Source organism: Saccopteryx leptura, chromosome 3 (genome assembly GCF_036850995.1).
Source record: "Saccopteryx leptura isolate mSacLep1 chromosome 3, mSacLep1_pri_phased_curated, whole genome shotgun sequence".
In the NCBI taxonomy this organism is placed as follows: Eukaryota; Metazoa; Chordata; class Mammalia; order Chiroptera; family Emballonuridae; genus Saccopteryx; species Saccopteryx leptura.
This window is the reverse complement of record NC_089505.1, coordinates 318,502,058-318,517,143: the sequence shown is the minus strand read 5'-3', so window position 1 is coordinate 318,517,143 and position 15,086 is coordinate 318,502,058. Positions and strand designations below refer to the sequence as shown.

At 41.4% G+C, this 15,086-nt stretch overlaps 1 protein-coding gene across 4 annotated transcripts in view; it reads left to right on the top strand.

The window, feature by feature from the left end:
• LYN (LYN proto-oncogene, Src family tyrosine kinase) overlaps positions 1–15,086 on the top strand; it is a 132,814-nt gene that overhangs the window by 21,131 nt on the left and 96,597 nt on the right. The window contains exon 1 of one of the 4 annotated variants that reach the window (XM_066379038.1): positions 11,383–11,418. The exons of 2 other annotated variants lie outside the window; for them this stretch is intronic. The gene's annotated coding sequence lies outside the window, so the exon portion shown is untranslated. Of the gene's footprint in view, positions 1–11,382; positions 11,419–15,086 lie in introns of those variants that run through there. One more of the 4 variants, XM_066379041.1, reaches the window with a different exon arrangement.

Here is a 15,086-nt window from a genome sequence, read left to right as displayed (position 1 = left end):
ACTCACCTTGACTTCTGCAGAGCGACCCACAAGAGAGAAAGGAGTTTGCAGTAGGAAATGCTGAGGTAGCATAGTTCTATCATAACTCATCATCAGGTTTTTTTTCTTTTACATACAACAGGTTGACTGATAAACTCAAAAACGGGGCATCTGTTTCATGAGAGGGCTGGGATGGTGATGTTGACCCTGTGAACTTTGGGCAAATGACCCCATCTCTGAGCTGCTTGTTCTCCATCTGTTAGAATTTCTTATCAGGATTGGCTGTGAAGGAGTATGGGAGGGTGCTCTGTTACAAAAGAAAAGAAATGAATTGAACCCCCATTCAAACTCCAGCTGACCCAGTGGGGTGAGCCCTCCTGTCTGCGGGAGAAGGAGCAGCCCTGAGGAAACCAGGCACTTTGTCCGAGAGGCATTTTCCTCTTTCTGCATCGTTCATGGTGGTTCAATCAGCCATCACTGTCCATTAAAAAAAAATACTGACATGCTGGTGAGGATGTGGGGAGACAATCACTTCAGGAAACCCTTTAGTAGTTCTTTATTCAACTCACGCATCTACCTCACCACCAAGCAGTTACACTCCTAGGGATTTATGAAAAACAAATCATATATCCACAAAAAGATGTGTATAATGATATACATGTCAGCTTTTTTTTATAGTATATGTACATATATATTTAAAACACTGAAAATGTCTCAAATATTCATTATTAGAAGAATGGTTTAATAAATTTGGATTATATATTCATCAAATGAGATACTAGCCAGACAAAGAAGATACTGATACATGCAACAGCTGATTGAATCCCAAAACATTATATTAAGTGAAATAAGTCAGACAGTAAAAATACCTACTGTATGATTTTATTTGTATGAAGTTCAAGAACAGTGCGCAAGGTGGGGGATGTGTGTGACTTAGAGAGGGACACAAAGGGACTGTTGAGGTGATAAGAGTGTTCTGTATCTTGTTTTAGAAGGTGGAGATGTGGGTGTAGACGTATCAGAACTGATCTCTCATAGCATTTAAGAGATGTGTATTTCACTGTATATACATTCTTTTTGTGGTGGTTAATCAAAATTTATTTTTCTTATTTTTTCTAATTTGTAGTAAAATATACATAACATGACATTTACCATCTTGACCATTTTTAAGTGTACTGTGGCATTAAGTCCATTCACATTGTTCTGCAACCACCACTAACACCCATCTCCAGAACACTGCATGTAAATTTTGCCTCAATAAGAAAAGAAAACTAAAAATAATGTCATATGGTAAGGTTGGGTTAAGCTGTGACTGAGGTAGTAACCTGGTGTATACGTGGTCAGTCCTGACAGATCCGCTCTTCTCCCATGGCTCTGAAGCTTGTCTAACATACCTCGGCTGTGTCACCTGTCACATCTCATCCAGTGGTGGGATTCAAATAATTTAATAACCAGTTCTCTGCCCTAATGACCGTTTTAAGTAATCAAGAACAATATTACCAAAGGGTAGTTTATTATTTTATGCATTTAATTCTTAAATAAGAACAAGAAAAGGGGTACACAAAACTAGATTATAAGAAAGATTTTTAAAATAGTAATGAAAAATATTAAATAATACTTGACAAAAAAAACCAATAAAACTGTTAGATAAGATATTTCCATATTGCTTCTTGATCAGCGTCCTCACTTGCAATTTTCTTCGCTTTTATCAGAGCCTCATTGGCTGTGTGATTTATCCTTAGCCGTCTTTTCACTGCAGGAGTATGATCCCATTCCTTTAGAGGTGGGCTGATTAGAGAAATAGTCATTGTATTTGATGTATTAGAAATAGTTGGGTGACTTCCCTTCTTTGAACATACTATGTTCATCTTTGAAAAACCCCACCTTAGAGAGAACCTTAATTACAAGTGCCATTTTAGCAACTGGTTCGCCGAACAAAAAAAAAAAAAAAAAAAATGAAGTATCAGTTCTGCCGAACGGGGCAAACCAGCTGAATCCTACCACTGCTCTCATCAGAGTGAACATTTATCTGCCTGGTTCCCTCCTTGTGCCCTGATCTCCGAGAGCAAAGGATGCCTTGCTCATCCTTGTTTCCTGGGCCTCCATGTAAAGCTTTCATGAAAGGGTGCTGAAAGCCAAGTGGTCCTCGTGTCAGAACTTGGCTTCATATATTTCCAAGGTTTTCTTAAAGAAATATGTGCCCATATTTTTCAGAACTGCATCTGTAAAATGGTTAAAGAAACTGTGAGAGTATTGAACCCTGAAATGGGGAGCAGTTGGTATGACTTCCTAGAACCATTTGCTTCTATTGAACATGTGTGCTCTTTGTCTCTTTTCTTCCTTTCTGCTGGTGTCAGCTGATGGATTCCCACTGCCTGCACCGTGACTTAGGCACTTCCCTTCCTCCTGTGCCCTGTGGTTTCCTGTCCTGCCTTCAAATGGTCTATCTGAAGGACACCAGAGGGCCTGAATGACCACTGCAGATATTTCATTCTCCTAGCAGCTCATAGTTGAAACTAAACCTTCATGTTTTTCTTCTTTGGAAACCCCACAATTCCGAAAGTAAGGAGGTGAAAGAGCAGGAGGGATTATCATATGTTGCTGTTTATGGTCTTGGCCATATTGCTTCTTAGCTGGCCCATGGATGTTCTAAGGCCAGCCCTTTCTTCTTTTCTTAAGCCTGTAAGCCAAAAATAGAGCTATATGGGATAAGGGCTTCCATTTCCAGACAGCTAAACAATTTATACCATTTTTAATTGCACATTCTCATTTAAACATAGTTTTCAATATATGTTCAGCATTTCATCCTTGGTCTTCAATTTTCTGCATTTTCTTCATAGTAAGGCTATCAGCTTACATCAAAAAGAGTGTTTTGCTTACAGCTCAAGAGTCCTCGCTTTCAGTTTCCCTTGGATTTCCATCTTGTTCAGTTGAATTCAGTGTATGGCATCTCTGCTTTTCATACCATTTATATCAACATTTTGGTCTTTGGCTTTCTACTAAGTGTTTAATTTTTAAAATTGATATCAGAAAAAGAGAGAGGAAGGGAGAGAAAGAGAAAGAAATATTTGTTGTTCCACTTGGTTGTGCACTTATTGGTTGCTTCTTACATGTGCCCTGACCAGGGATTGAACTTGTGACCTTGGTGCATCAGGATGACACTCCAACCAACTGAGCAACCTGGTCAGGGCCTCTATTGAGTGTCTAAAATCACAAATTTAAAGTACAATGAAACGCTCATTAGCTGCATCAACTGTCCCCTTACACTGATTAGCACACCACTGCTGGTGACTCTGAACTTGGAGGGGCAGGCGGCAATACCATGCAAGAGATGGAAATGTGAATCGGCTGCTTGATGGGAAAAATTCTGAATTGCACGCAGGAAAGATTGTTTAAGAAGGTCAACATATCTTCTAAAGGTTGAACATACAAAAGTGAAGAAGACTGCTTGGAATTTTATTTTTAGAGGGAAAGGGAGAAATGAGAAACATCAAGTGATAGTTGAGTCACTTTAGTTGTTCATTGACTGCTTCTCTTACGTGTCTTGACCAGGGCACTCCAGCAGAGCCAGTAACCCCTTGTTCAAGCCAGCAACCTTAGACTCAAGCCAGTGACCTTGGGCTTCAAGGCAGCAACCTTTGGGCTCAGGCCAGCGACCATGGGGTCATGTCTAAGATCCCACACTCAATCTGGTAGCCCTGTGCTCAAGCTGGATGAGCCCGCATTCAAGCTGGCAACCTTGGCGTTTTGTTTTTTCTTTTTTTTTTTTTTTTTGTATTTTTCTGAAGCTGGAAACGGGGAGAGATAGTCAGACAGACTCCCGCATGTACCCGACCGGGATCCACCCGGCACACCCACCAGGGGTGAAGCTGTGCCCACCAGGGGGCGATGCTCTGCCCCTCCAGGGCATCGCTCTGTTGTGACCAGAGCCACTCTAGCGCCTGGGGCAGAGGCCAAGGAGCCATCCCCAGCGCCCGGGCCATCTTTGCTCCAATGGAGCCTTGGCTGCGGGAAGGGAAGAAAGAGACAGAGAGGAAGGAGGGGGTGGGGTGGAGAAGCAAATGGGTGCTTCTCCTATGTGCCCTGGCCGGGAATTGTACCTGGGTCCCCCGAATGCCAGGCCGACGCTCTACTGCTGAGCCAACCAGCCAGGGCCGCGTTTTGAACCTTGAATCTCAGCATCCCAGGTTGATAGTCTATCCACTGCACCACCACCAGCCAGGCAAGATTGCTTATAATTTAAGGAAATCTCATTTTACAGATGGGAAACTCATTCATTCATTCATGAGCAAATAGACACGGAGGAACTGTTAAATGCCAGGTTTAGTTCTAGGTGCTCTGGAGACAGTGAACAAGGGACAAGTCTTTGCTCTAATAGTGTGTGCATTGCCAGTGGGGACAATAAGATAATATAGTAATAAATAGCTCTGGTTGGATGAGGGTCCTGGGGAAAGTAAGACAGTAATGGGATAGCCGGTGTGTGAGTACTGGGGGATGCTGCGTTAGCTAGGCTGGGGTGGGGAGGTGTTTTAGCTGTGATCTGACTGATGTGGAAGACAAGAAACAGGGAAAGGATTCTGGGCATAGAAGGCAGCAGGTACAAAGGTACGATGATGAGCATAGGTGTCTGTAAAGAAAGCTCGTGGGTTGCAGCCAGAGGGTGAGAGAGGCTGGAGAAGCAGGTAGAGGGCCCTCTTCAGCCTTCTCCAATCAAAGGCCTGAAGAACTTCCTAAAGAAATTAGTTTTCAGTCCAAATTCTAAAGAAAGTGGGAGGGGGGGCGGAGGCTTTTGATCAATAAATGAAGATTCAGTTGTGTGTGGGGAACATGAGGGCAGATAAGGGTGCCTGAATCAGCAAATAAAAATGTAGAATGCCGGCAAGTTAAACATAAAGTTCAGGTAAGTGAGAAATTATTTCTTAGTATAAGTATGTTTCATGAAATCTTATTTGGAACATACTTATATTAAAAAAGTGATTTGTTATTTCTGTGAAATTCCAGAGTAACTAGATATCCTGTATTTTATCTGGCTGTTGAGGAGACCCTGCGGGAGGCTTTGCTGGTGGAACTGAGGAGGGATCAGATTGCGGACAGGTTGTGAATGTCAAGTGCAAGACCTTGATAATGAATTGGATTTGGGGAGTGAGGAAAAAAGGAGCCAAGGATGACTTCTAGGTTTCCATCCTCAATGCCTGAGGAGCCTTTACTGAAATGGAGCAGATGGGAGGGGTGGGTCCAGTGTGCTGTGATGTGGACAAGCCTTATGTAAGGCTGTGGTAGATGATGTGGAGATGGGGACATTGGATTCTAAGTGAGCTAAAAATTATGGTTTGTTCATCACCCATCCCCATTCTTCCAGCCTTCTCCCCCAATGTAGCCCTACCTCCCCTAGTGTTTCTCTGCTCAAACAGAAGCAATTCAGACTGGGATGAGCTACTTCCTAAATGAACATTTAAACCCCAGCCAGACTGCTGTTAAGAAAAATGGTGGGAAAAATACATGTATTTCCAAGAACTTGAACTAAAGAATATTTCTATTTCATTATGTAACAGATTTCTATGTGGCTCTTTTGTAATGAATCCTTAAGGATACATTGACAGGCATAATGAAACACAACAATTTGTGCAATGAGCTAATTATGCCTCAGTCAAGGATGGACAATATCAATCAGACTCGAAAGTATTGCAGTCCAAATATTTATAAAATGCAATATTACAATTAGACCCTACCATGACTGCACTTAAGTATTTTCTCAAATTTTAGGCCAGATAAGAAATTCTTTCATCATGAGAAAAAAGCAAGGGAACATAAACACATAAGCCTTTGTGTAAAAAGTTTATTCATTTTGACTTCTTATATAGTACTGAAATTCTGTAAATAGATCGACATCTGGTATTATCAGCATTTAGCCATTACGAGAAGAACTGATGATGCTACATAATATAAACTTGTAAATCATGTATATTATATAGTTAGTGGGAGATTTGCCTGAAACCACTTTATGAGATAATTCTCTCGATTACAGAGGGTTTGGATGTCATAGCCAGAGGATGTTTTACAAAAATCAAAGCAAGATGGATTTCATGAGCTTTTTTATCCTTTTCTCCACCCCCTCTTATTAAAATCTTTTAGCAAAGGATTTTACCAAAAATTCACATTAAGGTATAAACAGTTAATTTTACTGTGTTGCTCTCTTTCTAAAGGTTCTCACATTTTAGTAGGGGACAAAGTATTGCCTAAGTCAAATCAATGTAAGAATTACCTATCTTGTTTGTTCCACGTGATTGCAACTCCCATCTGGATTCTAATTCCAGGTCTGCCTCATGTAGGGCCCAGTAATCTGTATTTTTAACAAATACCTTGGTCATTCTTGTAAACTAGCAAACCTCAGAAACACTGGAAAGGATTAAAGATGGAATTGTTGAATTCTAACTACATTGAAAGTATGAGCGAAGAGAGCTTTTGGAAGGCTGGAGGAGAAATCATTGCACATACATTATTTTATTAGTTAAGTAATTCAGCAAAGTTTTTTGAGTGTCTGTCTACTAATGGGGTAGGCAGTGTCCTGGGCCCTGATGACCCTGAGTCACTAAGAAATAAGCAGGGCTGTGCCTGAGAGGGATGTGGACGGAGGGGTGTGCAGTTCTGCCTGGAGTGTCAGGACAGTTTTTCACACAGGACATGATATTTGAAATGGGATATTTGAAACAAAAAGGAGGTTATCTGGGTACGATATTCCAGGAAGGAAGCAAGTGCAAAGGCAGGGAGGAGGTATGAAAGGTCTGAGGGTATTGGGTTTCATTGTGGCTTGTCTGTAGGATGGGTTGGAATGAGGTGAGCAGCTTATGAAATCAGGAAAATAAGTTATTGTGAAGGGAGTTACTTGCCAAGCTCTATTGTGTGAGGAATGAGGAAACAAGAGGGAAGAGAAAACTGTAGTTGTTTTTGGAAAGATCACTGGAACAGCAGAGTACAGGGTTGAGAGTGGGTGGTGGTGGTGGCGGTGTGTGTGTGTGTGTGTGTGTGTACATGTATGTGGTAGAGAGAGAGAGAGAATGGTAATGAAAAATCAAGAGAAAAGAAGGTCAGATTGAAGAGATTTTAGTACAGCCAGGTGAGGTACAGGGTTCCTGGAATGGAGAAGATTGGGGTTATTCAGGCATGAATTCTGAGGGGAATGGCAGGACACTGAGTGTATCCTCAGGAAGGCAACCTGCTGCTCCCTAAAAGTATGTTTTCTTTTTTTTTTAGTGAGTGAGAGAGGGAGAGAGAGAGACAAATACACACACGCACACACACACACACAGAGAGAGAGAGAGAGAGAGAGAGAGAGAGAGAGAGAGAGATGGAGGGACAGACAGGGACAGACAGACAAGAAGGGAGAGAGATGAAAAACATCAATTCTTCATTGCGGCACCTTAGTTGTTCATTGATTGCTTTCTCATATGTGCCTTGACCGGGCAAATCCAGCAGAGCCAATGACCCCTTGCTCAAGCCAGCAACCTTGGGCTCAAGCCAGTGACTCTGGGCTTCAAGCCAGCAACCTTTGGGCTCAAGCCAGCGACCATATGATCAAAATATCTTTGATCTCATGCTCAAGCCAGTGACCTCAGGTTCTCATGCCTGGGTCCACAGCATCCCAGGGCGACACTCTATCCATTGCACCACCGCCTGGTCGGGCATGTTTTCTGTTTCACATGAACTATGCTAAGATGACCCCATAATTTAGTGTGAGAAGTGTTCGGTTCCTTGGATGCTCAGGTATGATTGTGTGGTTGGTTCAGGCCCAGTCAGCTGCCATAACCAGGGCCCTGGTGAGACGACAGCCCTTCAGGCCATTTTCATGCATTCAGTGACCTGCCCAAACTCTGGGACCTTCATCAGAGACCTCCAGTTTCAGTATTCCGGTGGGAAACCAGACAGCATCTTCACCATGGTGGTTGTATTTTTTGTGCCTCCTTCCCACCACTAGCCTAACTCTCCCCTTCTAGACTTGAGAAAATTCTATACAGAACAAAATTGAATAGATTTACCTACTTGATAAAATGAGAAAGATTAAGGAAGTTACTATTCTTTTAACTCCCTGTCCCTGTTCATTTTGTTTGTAACATTGGAGCCGAGTTTCAAGTGCAAAAATGGTGGACCATGCTAATGGGTTGGTTTCAAGTGGGATTCAGGGACAGCTAAACTTGAAATTGGCTGAGGTTTCACCTGCTTTTAATTAAGATAATTTAATAATTTTCAATTAGACTGGAACAGTACAAATGGGGTTTTTTAATTAGATGAGAAAGTTACATTTTATAATGCTTATCATATTAACCATGAGTTGATGACTGAGGCCATACTCTGTTTTAAAACCTATCTGTTATCTGTTCTTCTCTTTGAAATGTATCTTCTGATTGCAGCTTCCATCATGCTGTGTTACAGCTGCTGTCTCCCTGGCATTTTAGAATTGGGTGCTACCTGCTGTCCATATTGCAACTCTTACTGTTCTTTGCCTGATCTCTTGTGAACTTATGCAATGCAATTACAGATATCCTCAAGCCTTTGATATCCAGGTTTAGTTATGTTAAGTATAGTTTATTTAAATATATTTTTTTAAAATTCAAATCCTTTGAAAATTGATACATCTGTGTAAAGAGAACCCAACATTGAAGTATTTGAGGTTCTGGACTAAGATCCTAACGGCTGGAATTCGGTTTTCTCACTTCTCCATATCCCTGTTGCTGGACATGGGCATCACTGTCTGCTCTGTAAAATGAGGATCTTGAATTCGTTAATCAGTGGTTCTGGAACTTTTGCAGGCATAAGAATCCCTGGAGAGATTTCTGGAAGCCAGAATTGCTGGTGCCACCTGCACAGAGTGATTCTGCAAGTCTGGGTAGAGCCTGAGACTTTGCATCTTTAACCTGTGCCCAGGAGATGTTGAGGTGGCTGGTCCAGATGACCTCTGAAGTCTTCTCCAGCTCAAAAATTTTGATTCTATGTTCTTCAGTAAAGCATCAAGAGAAGACTGATAACATTTCCCACACAGATGTTTGTATCTGCCTGTGGTGCCCTCAACTCTCTCCGGTGTATTCTGTAATCACTCCTTGCTCCTGCAATCCAGTCTCGCTCCTGTGGTTCTGTTTCTCTGTTTCAACAACTCATGCCACCAAGAAATCCTCTTCTTGTCAGCACAGTGTGGAGCCATTCTGTAGTGGGCTGTGGTGCACAGTGGTCCTCACTTTCACTGGGCAGCCTCAAGTGTGGACTCTTCCTCCCACCCCGATACCCCTCAACAGCAAATGGTGCTTACCCAAGAGCAACCCAACTCTGGCTCCGTGTTTACTGCCTCTGTCACCTTGGAGAAGTTGCTTTACCTCTCTAAGCCTCATCTTTCTCATCTGTTAAATGGGGATAATACAATAGTATCTGAAGAACTGTTTTAAGGATTAAATGAAACAGTCTATGTAAAGTGCTTGGCACAGTACCAGGTACATAGTAAGTGTTAAATAGATGTTAGTTATCAGCTACTATCAGGGCAATGTTTTAATTGGAAAACAAGTTCAGCATGAATTATAGGTGATGATGCTTCTTACTCAAGTCCATTAAAAGTTACTTTACTAAAAATTAAATTCTCCTTACTTAAAAAGAATGTGAAGTAGCACTGTAAAAAAGAAAAATAAGCAGTATTTAGATAAAATAACAAAAATTATGATTTCTGACAGAAAGGAATGGATATTCAATAAACATGCTCACTATATTTCATAAGCTCTAAGACTTAGATTTTTTACATTTTAATACCTCTAAAATCACAGTTAATACTACTTTAATATTTTGAAGGGTAGTAGCCATTCTTTTTCTTTTTAACAGTATATAAAGTAATGATATAAAAATCAGTATATCTCAGGTTCAGGAAAACATAGAACTTGAAGTAACTCAATTTGGTAATTCTACTTTATGATAAATTATTTTTGTAATAGTTCCATTTGTTAACTATGTCTTCAGGAAAAAAATATTAAGTTGATCACTGGGCTAAAGAAGTACTGGTTTTAAAGAAACAGTTTATTTCATTTTTTGAGGGGAGAAAGAGAATATCAGGAGAAATATTGAATGTGTTCAGCATTAATGTGCTTTTAATATCAGTAAATTGGAATTGATGAGGTTGTTTCCCATTTTACACAGATAAACAGTCCTATTTTCTCATTTAAAAATTGTGCTTCTAAGGCTCAACCTTCTACTTCTGGACTTCGTCAGAATCCTTTGGGCGACCTTGAAGGATTTAGGCCTGATTTTCAAACATAATACCCCTCGGCAGGGCGTGTGTACAATGTAGACCACAGAGCAATGGAGACATATATTTACCTCTCTGGGCAGCCGGCTGTAGACTGCTACACTGGGACAGTTGTTCTAGTTGGGTATCCTGTCTTGGATGAGGATTCCTGAGCACCAGATGTAAAGGAAGATAGATATAAATCCTTCATCATGTACTGAATGTCACAGCGCCTCCACCCCCGAGAGAAGAGCACGGACTGACCTCCAGCTGACTCTCTTCCAGAAATGCGGGAATGCTAACACTGCTCTTAGACTGTGCCGAATAAATGCGGCCTTAGGCAGTGTGTGTGTGTGTGTGTGTGTGTGTGTGTGAGAGAGGTCAGACAGAAAAGTTAAAAATCAGGTTTCTGTTTATTTGGAATATGACTGAAGTTAAGAAGAGTTATGATTTTAAAACTAGTCTTGAAAAGTTTTTATATATTGATACTTTAATAACATTTTGTCAAACTTGAAGTTGATGAAATGAAGAAGAAAAAGCAGGTGCTAACAAGCTGGTGGTATAAACTCCAAGAAGGAAAGGAAAAAAGTTTTCTAAATATGCACACACTGGATGATTATCTTTCATTAGCACAAAGACACGATATACTCAGCTCTTGAACACAGGGCCACGTCTTATGAAGACCTCCAGTGTTCAACAAGTGGACAAGATCTCACATTCACAGATGTGTAAAAATTTGGGCTGGAAGACATAGATATTTTGTTTGACCCATCAGTTTTACAGGGATGAGAAGACGTAGGCTCAGAAACGATAAGGAATATATTTGGGATATTCAGTGGAAGAAGCTGTAATAGATTCCTCCCGATTTTCTGATTTGAATACAGTTTCATATGTGTCAAATATGACTACATAAACAAAACTAATTTAAATTAAATAACTTGTTGTATTAGTAGAAGTTCTTTGGTTTCCATGGAAATCTCCTCTGGCTAGCTTAAGCAAAAATGCGGAATTATAGGAAGGAAGCTGAGGTATTGCTCAAAATTGCCCAGAATTGAATGAATTGCTGAGCAAGCAAAACTGCAGTGGGAAGAAACCAGGGTGGTCTGGGGACAGCAGCAGCTCACAGACTCGCCGCTGATGCTGCCTCAGCTCAGCACGCTCGCCAGTCTGTCTCTGATCCAAATGTGAGTATGCACGGCCGTTTCCTTTGTCTCTCTCTCCTGTCTCCCTGTGTTTCTTCATTGCTTTACCTCCACCTAAAAGTCTTCTAGGTACTGTTTCCCTGTGGGGATGTGAACACACTGATGTCCTGGCTTAACCCCCAGAGATTTGGATTTGACTGGTTTGTGGTAGAACTAGGGTATGTGTATTTTTCTGAAAAGTCCTCAGGTTGTTCTGATGTGCAGCCAAGGTTAAGAATCATGGCATTATAGGTTGCTGGAACAAATACAGAATGTATGCCTATAGCCAGTGCAGCCGAAAAGGTGTTTAAAAGAATTAAGAATGACAAATCTAAGAAAGGATTATTAAGGAATAATAAGGCATTTATAGGGAGCCAGCCACACATAAGTGACATCTACCGGAACCCTCCCAGATTGAGTGCCTACTCTGTGCTGTGGGTGTATTATCTCAGTTATTAATCCTTACAGTGTGGTAGGTAGCAATATCCTCATTTTCCAAATGAATCAACTCAGTTTGAGGGATGAAATGACTTCCCAAGTTCAATCAGTAGCTTGGGATTCAGACCAAGCCTATGCCCTCAGTTCTTTGACAAACACCACCACTGGGCTGAATGCCCCCAGGTTCTGAGCGGCACTCTTACAGGTGCCCTGTGGGCCTCAGAGGGGCTGCGGACAGGATTCCTCTCTTATCTGGAGGTTAAAACCATTAAAGGGGATGTGACTTTAATGGTAACAGATGACACTAGTAAGACATCCCTGCCTGACAGAAAGGACTGTGAATGTTGGGACAAATTACCATGGGAGAGGAGAACACATTTTTAGCAAAAATGATAAGAAAGAACAAGGATCTCAATTATTGTAAGAAAAGCAGAATTTTTACGGCTAATCATGGGAAATGTGAAGAATGTAAGTGTGTGAGATTCTGAACATAAAAGTGATTTAGTTAACAAAGTAGAAAGAATAGAGGAGGGTGAAATGAAATTTTGATTTTTTTTTTCTTTTAGGAAATTGAGACATAATTTAGTATTTGCACTTTTAGAGTTTTGTTGAGAAAAATGGGAAACATAACTTTGAATGTTCTGTTAATAAAGTACTTTTCATACGAATAATAGAATAGAATAAGCTCCACCGAGGAGTCCAGAAAGCGTCCCCTCTGTCAGGGTGATTTGGAAACAAATTGCTCCTACCACGGAGGCCTGTCTGCGAAGTCGTGAAGAAAGAAGCTGTAGTCCTTTTGGGTTTAACCATTAGGCAAATTTAGCTTCCTGGTTTCAGAAAGCGAAAACACACCCACAAAAAGAAAATCCCAGGCCTGTGGGAACAAGTAACTTCCTCCTGCTGGGGCTGCTTGACCACCCTAATCTGCCTGTCCAGAGTCCCCTTCCTGTCAGTGAGGCTGAGGCTGGAGGGGTGTCCCGGAGGCCCAGGGGCAATGGGGAGAGGGGAGAGAGAATGTGCCGGTTTGGACAAGTAGCGATACACACTGGCTGAGGTGTGGGGCTTGGGACAGGACTCTGAAGGCAAAGCCGCCGGTTAGAGGCAGCTGTAAAATTCTGTGTGCACCTGGGAAAGGGAAGGACCTGGAGACTGTGTGTCCAGACTCTGCTCCTTTGTCTCCTTTGTCCTCCAGTCTCTAATAGCTTCAGGCCAAAAAATAGAACTCTTCATTTTTCACTCCCTTGGTGACACAATCAGGGAAAACGTCAAAGCCAATTGAAAAAGAAGTAACTGCAAATGCAGAACTGATTTTCCTGCCAAACGCAAGGATTTGGCGGATTCATTGAGGGGATCCCAGTGTGAGTTGGGGAAGGATCTGCAATCTGGACAACTTAACTTTCAGTAAAGCAAAGGGAGGGCTAGAATTGAGATCAGGAATTAGCTGGGATGCTTTAGTTGTTAATGGAAGCCATATTCATAAAGCCTCCTTAGCAATTTAAAAAATATTTTTAATTGATTAATTAATGTTAGAGAGAGAGAAAGGAAGGGGTGCAGGGAGAGACATACAGAAACAAATCTGTTTCTGTATGTGCCGTGACCGGGAATCAAATCTCAAGCTTTGCATTATGGGGATGATGCTTACCAACCGAGCTGACTGGCCAGGACAACGATTTTTTATTTAACAATTTTATTTGTGCAAAAGGTCACATGAGCCTTTCTTCACTTAAGCATGATAATGTCACTGTAATCTGGCTCTTTTTGTTTTGGGGGACAGGGAGGGAAAACAGGAAGTAACATTGTTCACTTGGGAGTGAAGCATTTAACACATGCTATTTCATTTAATCCCCACAGTGACCCTTGAAGGAGGAGTATTATCTACATACGACAGATGAGTAAAATGAAGTTTAATTAAGTAACTTGCTGATGTTTAAATGGCTATTAATAAACAGAGGAACCAGATTGCACTCAAATTTCCACTTCCTGAAGCCCTTTGCTACTTCATTTTGGGAAAATTATTTTTAAAAAAATATTTTTAGGCCAAATTCTTTTAATGATCACCAATTCTCAGTTCTGGCTGTTGTCATGGTCTAGATTTGTCTGAAACTAAAACACCTTTAGGAAGTAACATTTACAGATCATCTATTATAAACCAAATGGATCTGGCTAATAATACAATGGGTTCTACTTATAGAATTGCTTCTGGCTGTATGGTATATAGTCCTTGGATTTCTAAGTTCAACTGTAATTCAACAAATGTTGTTTTATTGCTGAGTTGGTAACTGGATGGTTGCTGTCTGTATGCTTTGGTGTGGATCAGAGTGTTCTACAAAGAGGTAGACTAGAAAGTGCCGCCCTCCGGGAGTTTACAGTCTAGTAGAGGAAAGAGCCGTATACACATTAACAGCCAGACAATTCAAGAGTTTTATATTGACATAAAACAGAACTGTGAGAGATGTTCTGGGGTTGTGGCTAAGTTCCAAATTGATTGTAGAGGGAAGAAACCAGAGGGAGAAAAAAGAAGGCTGTATAGGCTGGGGGGACCAGGCAAGATTGGGTGTGAGTGAGGCTATGGAAGATGGGTCAGATTTGCCTCAATGGTTAAGAGCCAAGATACGAAGGCAGGCTGGCGCTGCCATGTCAATAAATACAAATGTCTGTCCAGGACAGGAGGCATCTGTTTGGAGTAACATAGGTGAGATGGCGAGGTATGTTGGGGCCAGGCTGTGAGGGGCTGTGAGTGACAAATTGAATATTTGAAATTTTTACCTACTGGCTGAAGCATCCACCGGGTATAATAAAAACAAATGTCGGAGACTTTCAGAGGTAGGTATAGATGTAACTTTATTGGCCAGTTTCACCTGCGCAGGGGCGAGTTCCCTGGTGTCCAGAGACACCTACTCAGTAGGAGCTGCAAATGGGAACCGCCCCGGGCGCTTACAGCTAGTTCCTTTTATATCCTAAGTAAGCAAGCACATAATACAGAAGCAAAAATAGCGGTCACTTATTTGCTAAGGGAGTTGCACAAAGCATAGCAACAGGGGTTGAGTCTAGCTCATTGGCGAACTTCAAACATAAACTTCTGATAAGGGTCTCTAACCATTGGAATGCAAACGTTTGTCTTCCTTTGTTCTTAGCCTTACAGGGTCCCTATCCTTACCTCCCTGTCTCTGCGTCTACACTCTGGCAATCCCAGCACACTTTCCTGCATCTAACAATTTGATCTTTTCTTGATC